Source organism: Oratosquilla oratoria, chromosome 11 (genome assembly GCF_046742065.1).
Source record: "Oratosquilla oratoria isolate Oo_2021 chromosome 11, ASM4674206v1, whole genome shotgun sequence".
Taxonomy (NCBI): domain Eukaryota; kingdom Metazoa; phylum Arthropoda; class Malacostraca; order Stomatopoda; family Squillidae; genus Oratosquilla; species Oratosquilla oratoria.
The window spans coordinates 62,166,561-62,176,560 of NC_134787.1; positions in this window are offsets into that span (position 1 = coordinate 62,166,561).

The following is a 10,000-nucleotide window of genomic DNA, read 5'->3' on the forward strand; positions in this document are numbered from 1 at the left end:
AGTAAAACGCCCAGCTCAGGAAATAGAATCTGATTTTATTACCAACTATTTTCCCTCACAATAGGCTAAGATATGAATCTTCAAGTTGTTTGTGCTTCATTTCTAGCTTTTACATATTAGTTTGTTAGGTTAATTTAGATTATTTTTAACCTCTGCCTTTCAATGAAGTGTCGGTAATATTCACAACATGTGTACAAGCACAAAACAGGAAATATTACCACCATTCATTGAGCACATAGTTGGCCAAATTGTCTATTCCTTCTTGGCTAAAGCTCTGCTTTTAAAGCTTGAAGTTATTGATTTTCTTTTAGTTTGTATTCACTCTGAGAATATTTCAATTTAGTGTATCTGATTCACTTCAAACTCTTGAAAGCTTAGATTAATACTCCTTAAATTCTCCAGTTTTTGAGAGAAGACATGGTTATTCTGGAAATCATTGCTGCACAGAGATAGTTTTACCCATTAACCTTTTTGCATATGACCTATGAGCCAGGAACCACTTAAACTCTTACTTTCCTGTTAAACTGGATAGCTGCTGACATTCTGACAATCTGTGTAACTAATCACTCAAAATTACAGAAGGCTTTTTTTCCTTCATAGTTCAATGTGGAACAGAAGTTTCCAATATTCATCTGTTAGACCAGTATATCTGCACATTTTGAGGTTTCTTATATCTTCTTTAGTTGGGGTGGAATGCCAAAGATGTTAATAATTGGGATATGCATGCTCAGAAGTGTAAATGGCCTAACCCAGTGTGGCTTGGGACCTTTTGTCCATTAAGCAATGCAAGTAGCCTGTCACTGTGGGGTTCTTGTCCATTCTTAATTTCATCATTCTATAGACACAGTTAACTAGTGCAGTGTGAGAATTAGATATACAAAACAAGGACATTTTAGACTGTGTTAATACCATGTGTCTAGTTCATTATTCCAAAAGAGGTATTAACAAAAATTCTAGATATTTCTTTATATGTTCCTTATTCAGCCTAAGTTCTTAGCATATACACCTCTTTATTACTTGCAGTATACATCTATTTTTATACTATTCTTATCTTCTGGCTAGCATCAAATGATTTAATTTTTTTTAAATGCTGAATAGTAGAATTAAAAAAAAAACTATCTTGATCAAACTGGTTTAATTAACCCTCAATTACTAATTGTGACAACATTGCCACATTCAAGGATCTTTCTCCAATTAACTCCAGGCCAATTCTTTATCTTGGAGAACCCTCTGGACACACTAAGGTGTTAAAATTACTGTCTGTTCCTGGAATGCTCATTGCTTACTTATCTGACAGGTGTTTAACAATTACTTCTCGAATTATACTCTCCAACAGCTTTACCACGATACTTGTTAGTGATACAAGACAATAATTAAGTGGGTCAACTCTGCTGCCCTTCTTGTGTATGGGAGAGATGTTGTCCCTAAAAAACAGAAAGAATTCTAGACAAGCACACAATTATTCAAAGATCTTCTTACATTCCTAACCATCCCTTGCTCAGACTTGTACGAGTTTGTCCTTAGAAAGAATTCTAGTCAAGCACACAATTGTTTTTAGATTTGTATCATGGTGGGCAAGTTACGAGGTACTCCGGCGATCGAATACAGCATGCTATCCACTGTTCGTTATATATACTCATACCTCGATTTAACGGACCTCACTTTAACGGATTTCGGATGCAACGGACAAAATCTGTAGCTTTCGGATCGTCCGGAGCTACCGGACGCGGTCCGATTTCCGCAGTTGACCGCCAGATGACCTATGGTCGCTTTGTTTACAACTGTGCCGGAACACAAGGAGCTGTTTGGTCCGTGTTTTTTTACCTTTTTGGCTCTGTTTTGTGTGTTGTGAAATAATTAAAAAAAAAAATTTTAACCATGGCACCTGTACACCCTGTAGAAAAGAGGAAAAGAGTCAATTTAACAGTATTACAGAAGCTTGAGTTGATTAAAAAGTTGGAAAGTGGAGTATCGGTGAAGTAGATGTGTGATGAATATGGAGTAAAGAAACAAACTGTGTCTGATATTCGTAAACAAAAGGAACAACTTACCCAATATTCGCTGAAGTATTCGGTTGATGAAAATTTTGGACTTGGTACTCTTGGGGTGAATATTTTGGGCCAGATCCCAGGTATTTACACTAATAGATTGGATAGTGTGCTTAAGTAAAAGTACCGTACTGTATTCATTCCTCATTTTTTCGTAACGTAATCGTTGAAATACAGTAGTATCGGAATCTTCGGACAATCGGGTATATCGGACCGGTGTTCCCCCCTTTTAGTCCGTTAAATCGAGGCATGAGTGTATTCTGTAAATATATACAAACCAACGAGTGGTGTTGCCTATGAAGTTGATCAAAGGTTTCATAAAATGGACGTACTTTTTGTTTCATACTCAAATGTTAGTCACTGATTACACTGTGCAACAAAATGTTGGAAAAGTTTTGTTTATCTTAATTTTCTATCGTTTTTATATGTAATTTTGTTCGATGATTCCAAAAATCACCTCATTTTTATTCTAGCATCAATAGTTATCTCATAAATGAAGAAAACATATTTCATAATCTCATCAATTTAACCAAAATTAAAAAAAAAATAATGTTTGACCAAAAATCAAAAAATTATATGGTTATATAGGTACTACATTTATTAGAACAAAATGGTCTCATAATACAACAAAATCACCAGAAATAAGAATGTCAGGTGTGCTTGAAACGTCAAAATAAATCCCTAAACGGTTCCCTGTGTTTATCTCACCACCCGTCCACTCAAATGTCAAGTGTATTTTACACACTTTCTACTACTGAAATTGAGAAAGACAATAGCACGAAAAGTGAACGCTTGAACGTGCTTTTCTTTTGTGCACGGTCGGGGCATCCCGAATAAAACTCCACACGTAGTCGCCCATCACAGATTCATTCCATCTTCCCTGATATCGCTCCTCCATAGTTAGAATGTCCTGATGAAACCGTTTACCATCCTCTTCACTCACGTCTCCTAAATTTTCTCTGAAGAAGTCCAGGTGCGCACCCAAGTAATGTAGCTTAACTGACATTCTGCAGCCAAGTTTTCTATAACATTCAATTAAATTTTCTACCAGCTCTTTGTAGTTTTCACATTTTTTGTTTCCCAAAAACCCTTTTACTACCAACCGAAAAGCTTGCCATGCATTTTTTTCAACACTTGACATTTTGTTTTCCGACTCTTCAGATGCCAACATCTGTCTAATTTGTGGCCCAATAAAAATGACACCTTTGACTTTGGCCTCAGACAAGTTTAAAGGCTTCATTTTGTGGGCTTAATGCTTTCATAAATTGTTTCATAAGCCCAAGCTTTATGTGCAGTGAAGGAAGCAATATTTTCTCTCTTTGAACCACAGCATTACAAAGGATCACAAAGGCAGAGCATGCCAACAGGAGACCGTTTGGTCCATATCTAGGTCGGATGCGAAAAAAAAATAATAATAAAATAATAAACAAAAACTATAATGATGTAGCCTAAATAACAAATAAAATACATAAATAAATGCATAGGTATAGTTAAATAATAAACAAAACAGGTAAATAGTAAATAATGATAAATTGACATATAACTAATAATAAATGAAAATCAAACAGACGAATGATAATACAAAAACAAATAATATAAAATAAATTATAATCATTACAGGATCTTGCTTAGGTGTTTATCTAAATGATTCTTTAAGCTTCGAACTGAACTACATTGCACAACCTGTGCAGGAAGTTTATTCCATTCATTAAATACACGGTTGGCAAAGTTGTTTCTACCTACTTCCAAATTGAATCTATTTCCGGACAGTTTGAGACCATTGTTTCTTGTCTGATTCTCATTCAATGTGAAAATGTTGTCACTTTTTATGTCAATTCCCTTTAGAATTTTAAAGACCTGTATCAAGTCACCTCTGAGTCTACGCTTTTTTAGGAAAAACAGATTCATATGTTTTACTCGATTTTCGTATGATTTATTTTTGATATTTGGATATTTGGAATCAGTTAACTACATTGTGTGTACCAGGAGTTAATTCACTTCTGACAGGCCATTCTCTTCTGTGATAGTGTTCTGCATCTGCTCTGCTGTCCCAATGAAACACTTAGATCCCTGTATAATAGTGTGTTTGGTCTGCTTGGGGCTGATGTAATATCCGCAGACAAAACAGAAAGTCTGGAGACAAATGGCAAGATCTGCTTTTGGTAGCCGTAGCTATACTATCTGAAAAGACAAAAACACGTGCTATAGCAAAGGGCATTAAGCATTCACTTGCTAACTAGATTACACAATGAAATACCTAAGTAATTACAAATATAGTAACATAACAATAGAGAATTGAACACAAGATCCACAAAAAGTAACGTAAGCACGTCTCAACGAAACGCATCTCCCTCTATGACAGTTCAAGCAACACGGACGCATTCCTGTGTGGCCGCTGAGTTGTTGATACGTTGACGTTGAACAATGCTAAGGTCAGCAACTCTCGGTGAGCCCAAGGTCTATATACTATATAGACCTTGGGTGAGCCAAGGGTGGCGGTGGGTGGAGGGTGAGGTTGGGTGGAGGGTGAGGTTGGGTGGATGGGGTGGGTAAGCGAGAATGCTGACCCGATGCGAAGAGCAGGTATGTTAGGCGGGTCCGGGCCTAACTGCTGCGAAGCTCCTTGTCTGGGTGGAAGGGGTGGAGGTGGGTTAGGCGGGTCGGGGCCTAACCGATGCGAGGCTCCTGGTCTGGGTGGTCATGGAGGGGGGTGGAGGGGGGTTAGGCTGGTCTGGGCCTAACCGCTGCGAATTCCCTGGTCTGGGTGGTCATGGAGGGGGTTGGAGGTGGGTTAGGCGGGTCTGGGCCTAACCGCTGCGAATTCCCTGGTCTGGCTGGTCATGAAGGGGTGGGGGTGGAGGCGGGTTCTCGTCCGGCTCCTGAATTATAAAAAAAAGGGGGGAATTAGTGGGAGTCTGGTTTATACTCACGGCGATTGGTGACGGTAGTTGTGGATGGCGGATGAGATTGTCTCTTGGATATGTCTCGTTGGCCTGGGTCCACTGCGTCTTGACTGAAGTCGTGATGTCGTGTCGATCTTGGAGTTGGTGCGCTGGATCTCTACAGCTGATTGGATTCGTCTGGTCTCGGCTTGGGTTCCTTGCTTGAAGGGATAGAGGGGTGGTGGTTAGTAATGCTTACCGAATGAGGTGCTGAGTTTTGCAGATTTTGCGTTTGTCTCGGGGGAGGACGGTAGGGGTGAGATGGGGTATTTTCTTTCGGAGATTGGATCTTGTGGTAGCTGAATGGAATCTTGTGGTTTGATTGAAGTTCGATCTCTTAGATGGGAGTCTTGTTTGATATTGGATTGGAATCTTGATACGGTGCTGTGTAGAGTTGACAGGTTCTATTCTGACAGTGGTCTCTCTGTAGACATCTGTCGTATGATTGGTAGCGTAGTGCCACCAGGTGGTTTAAAATCGAATGCCTTCGATTACACCACCGATTCTAAGATTGGTGAAGCTGTAGATCAAAGCTGCGATCTTAGAATTCAGGCTCGTCTCGAAGGGAGTGGTGGAGGGGTAGTGTGTAGACGTGTTGCTTGCTTGAAAAGCTTGCTGACGAAGCAATGTCTGTTTCGTAGACAGTGACCTTGTTCTTCTGAGCTGTAGGCGTGGCTGGTTGGCGTGTATGTTGCTTGGAGCTGAGTAGAATCAAGTGGCTTGATTCCTTTATTCTGGGACCTTGAGAAGTCGAAGATAGACGATTTCTTCTTCGTAGACCGTGGTCTGTTCCTTCTGAATGGTAGGCGTGGCTGGTTAGTGTGTGTTGCTTGAAGCTGAATAGAATCAAGTGGCTTTATTCCTTTATTCTGAGAGCTTGATTGAAGATATGAGAAGTCGAAGATAGACGATTTCTTCTTCGTAGACCGTGGTCTGTTCCTTTTGAATGGTAGGCGTGGCTTGAATGGCTGAAGATTTTATTCGGCCTTCTGTGGTAGGCGCGGGTGTAACCAGTGTTTCTTGGTAAAAGGTAGGCTTGTCTCTTCGGAGTTTGGAATGAGAGCACCGCTCGCCAGTTTGATTGGTTGTGTAACCTTGGTTGCGTGGCTGAGTACGGCGCTTCTATTCAGGGCGTGGGTGCACCGCTGCCACCAGTGTAACCGTGAATGGTGGTGTGGCGGAGGACGGCGCTTCTATTCAGGGCGTGGGTGCACTGCTGCCGCCAGTGTAACCGTGAATGGTTGTGTGGCGGAGGACGGCGCTTCTATTCAGGGCGTGGGTGCACCGTTGCCGCCAGTGTAACCGTGAATGGTTGTGTGGCGGAGGACGGCGCTTCTATTCAGGGCGTGGGTGCACCGCTGCCGCCAGTGTAACCGTGAATGGTTGTGGCTACCTAAGGAGGGCTTAATGCGGGCGAGATAAACTCCAAAACGGGAGTTTTCTTCTATTTATTAACAATGAAGGCAATCTGGTTACAAATATTATAAGGTACAAATGGGCCCTGTGGGCGAATAACAATATGTGCCAGGCCTTGACCCAGGGCACAACTGGCTGGCAGCCTCTCGGCCTGCCTAGCTTTGGCCAGTAGGTTCTTGACCTACCTAGCTCTGGCGTCTGGCCGGTAGGCTCTTCACCTACCCAGCTCTGGCGTTCGTGACATGGGTGTTATAGGTTATATAGGGGGTTAGTGGGTTGTTGTAAGTAAAGGCGTTAGTCTCGCTATTCTATGCATTGGGGTCAGTTTTATATATGAGGGTTAGTCCTATAGTTGGTGGGTGTTGTTAGGTATATTATATATATATATATATATATATATATATATATATATATATATATATTATATATATATATTAGTTTATGGGTAATATAATAGTGGAGTTATAATAAAGGAATTTTAATAGGTTAGTCTGGTGACATTGGGTATCTATATCTTGTTTGTCTTGAAATGTGCTGCGTTAGATGTATGTTCTGGGAAATGCAAGGTAAGCAAGAGGGGAGTCTCGCTATGTTGCAAGCATGTGAATCACGTGCGTGGTGGGTGATGGTTAGTAATGGTTACATCCTCTGCAGTACCGCATTTCAATTTCTGTATGTGGCCCCATTGTGTCTCCCGATGTTGATGGCTTAGAATTAAAGTGCATTGTGGTTGTTAAAATGTATATAAATATACATATGTATTTATATATATATATATATATATATATATATATATATATATATGTATATATATATATATATATATATATATATATATACAGTACATAGACCCCTTAAATAGAAGGACTGGTAAGTCCCCTGCTCGGCATCTGTAACTTGGGTCCTACCATTTTTCACTACAAATGCATGGTATAACATTCTTTTTAGTGTCTAATAGGGGTTTTTAAAGGGCAAGCAATTCATTTTTCATAATTTCAACTTTCTACAATGTCATAGGAAGGTCAAATCACATTAAAAAAAGCCTATATCGGCTAAAATATTGTATATTTCCTCACTTAAAATAATGAAGTACACACTGTATGTTGCAGTATGTAACATAATATAGGATAATACACAAAAATACATGTATAACACTATGAAACAACTTGCTACTAAACTACTTATTGATATAAAAACTGGGTTATTTTTTCCCATAAGTTTCTCCTTCCTTCTGAGGCAGCCGAGCTGTCTTTCTTTGTCACTTTTATCAAGCACAAATGCTTTTAAAAGAATATTCGCTAAAGTAACGCAAACTCCTTTAAGTCCGGCCATTGGGCTGTCAATACAAGATAAAGATTTATTCAGATGATATCAGCAGCAATACAAGTTGCACTCTTCAACAAGTTTGTAAGCTGAGTGTACGAAATGTACTGTTGAGAGCAGAGGTACAGTTAGTCCACGTCTATTTAGATTCATGAGAAACTGTGAATTAACACGATCTTCATCGTCATGCTCAATTTCAGCACTTACAATATGAGCCTGAAATTTGTGTTCCAAATGTCCAGCTAGAAAAATAACTTTATGTTTGACAGTATCACTAGTCTGAAGTAGGTCTTCAGAGTCAGCTATTGTGATGTCAACTTGATCATCATCAATGTAAATGTCAGAGGTGCAAGGCACATCATGAGGTTCTTGGAATCTGCAGCTGCCTTAATATCAACAACGTCAATATAGAAATTACCCCCACTGCGTTGTCTGGCTTGGCCAAAAAACTTTTCAAAAGTATCATCTGCAAAGACACCAGGTAGAGCATATTTGAAGTTGTGATGTGTCAGGAACAACTCTGCAGCTTCAACGTTGGCTCTTGTTGACACCATAATCTGCTATGCATGATAGAATTTGATCAAACTGGGACCATTTATTGAGAGGCTATTTTTTTTGCAGACAACCAGCTTTAGAGAAATAAATTTTTGGTATTACCTTACCATTTTTCTCAACATTATTAAGAAACAAAAAGCCAAATGATGATTTTACATGCTTAAAATGGAGAAACTGGATCACAGAATGTCCTATTGCATCAGATTTGGAAATATAAATATCATCACTATCACAAATAATACTATGATCCTTTGGGAATCTTTTCTGGATGGCATTGCAAAATGAAGAAAAGTCCCCTATCTTATCCATAGTTTCATTTCGGAAAGGTTCGTATTGTGTCCTCTCCACAAGACAGTGTTCAGCTCGTGCGTCTGTTGAAACAGCTGTGTTTCTGGTGTATGAGGAGATTTGTTTTAAGAATGACTATGAAACTCCAGGGAAAATAGATGGTGGTTTGCTAGGTCCTTTTCCACCTTTAACTGAAATCCTTTCACAGTCGAAAAGATGTTCACAAGCATAGATCTGTTTAAGCTGTAACAAACTTGAACACTCATTTGGCATAACATCAATCCAGCAGTTTCGCTCCAATTCGTCAGTTGGGAATGATACTACTTTGGTGTATGGTTCATTTCTATAGTTGCCACGACAACCAGAAACACTACACTTCTTCGGCATTGTGTTTTGTCAGCAGAAAACCCTGAAATGGAAAATATGTTTAAAAATCAATTATATTGATAAATAGATAAATAGGACTGATAAATAGATAAATAGATAAATAGATATTTCGAAGTTGTATCACAAGATTACAAGTATATAACACACCCTCTCACTACTAGATTCAACGTCAACGAAATAATGGGAAAAGACACCCCCACGATTTTTTTTTCTTCGAAAAATCCCTATAGATATTTCGAAGTTGTATCACAAGATTACAAGTATATAACACGCACCCTCTCACTACTAGATTCAGCGTCAACGAAATAATGGGAAAAGACACCCCCACGATTACTTTTTTTCTTCGAAAAATCGCTAGATAGATATTTCGAAGTTGTATCACAAGATTACAAGTATATAACACACACCCTCTCATTACTAGATTCAGCGTCAACGAAATAATGGGAAAAGACAACCCCACGATTTTTTTTTTTTTCGAAAAATCGCTGGAACATGAGCATACCATGTGAATCGCAACAAACCACTTCAGTTCTCAGCGACCGCATGCAGATCACGTGCACTGTGTTTGTAACGACCCTCCGCTTGTGAAAGTGTGACTATAACACACACTCTCACGATGGAATGTTGGCATATATATATATATATATATATATATATATATATATATATATATATATATATAGAGAGAGAGAGAGAGAGAGAGAGAGAGAGAGAGAGAGAGAGAGAGAGAGAGAGAGAGAGAGAGAGAGAGAGAGAGAGAGAGAGAGAGAGAGAGAGAGAGAGAGAGAGAGAGAGAGAGAGAGAGAGAGAGAGAGAGAGAGAGAGAGAAGAGAGAGAGAGAGAGAGAGAGAGAGAGAGAGAGAGAGAGAGAGAGAGAGAGAGAGAGAGAGAGAGAGAGAGAGTGAGAGAGAGAGAGAGAGACGTAAAACATATACCTTTTCAATATTTAAGGGATTTATGACATCATTAACAAGTTAACATCATAAAGTGGTGGGCTGGCAGTGGGACCTAAGTTCCGCACCCCGAGAGCGCTAGTTACCA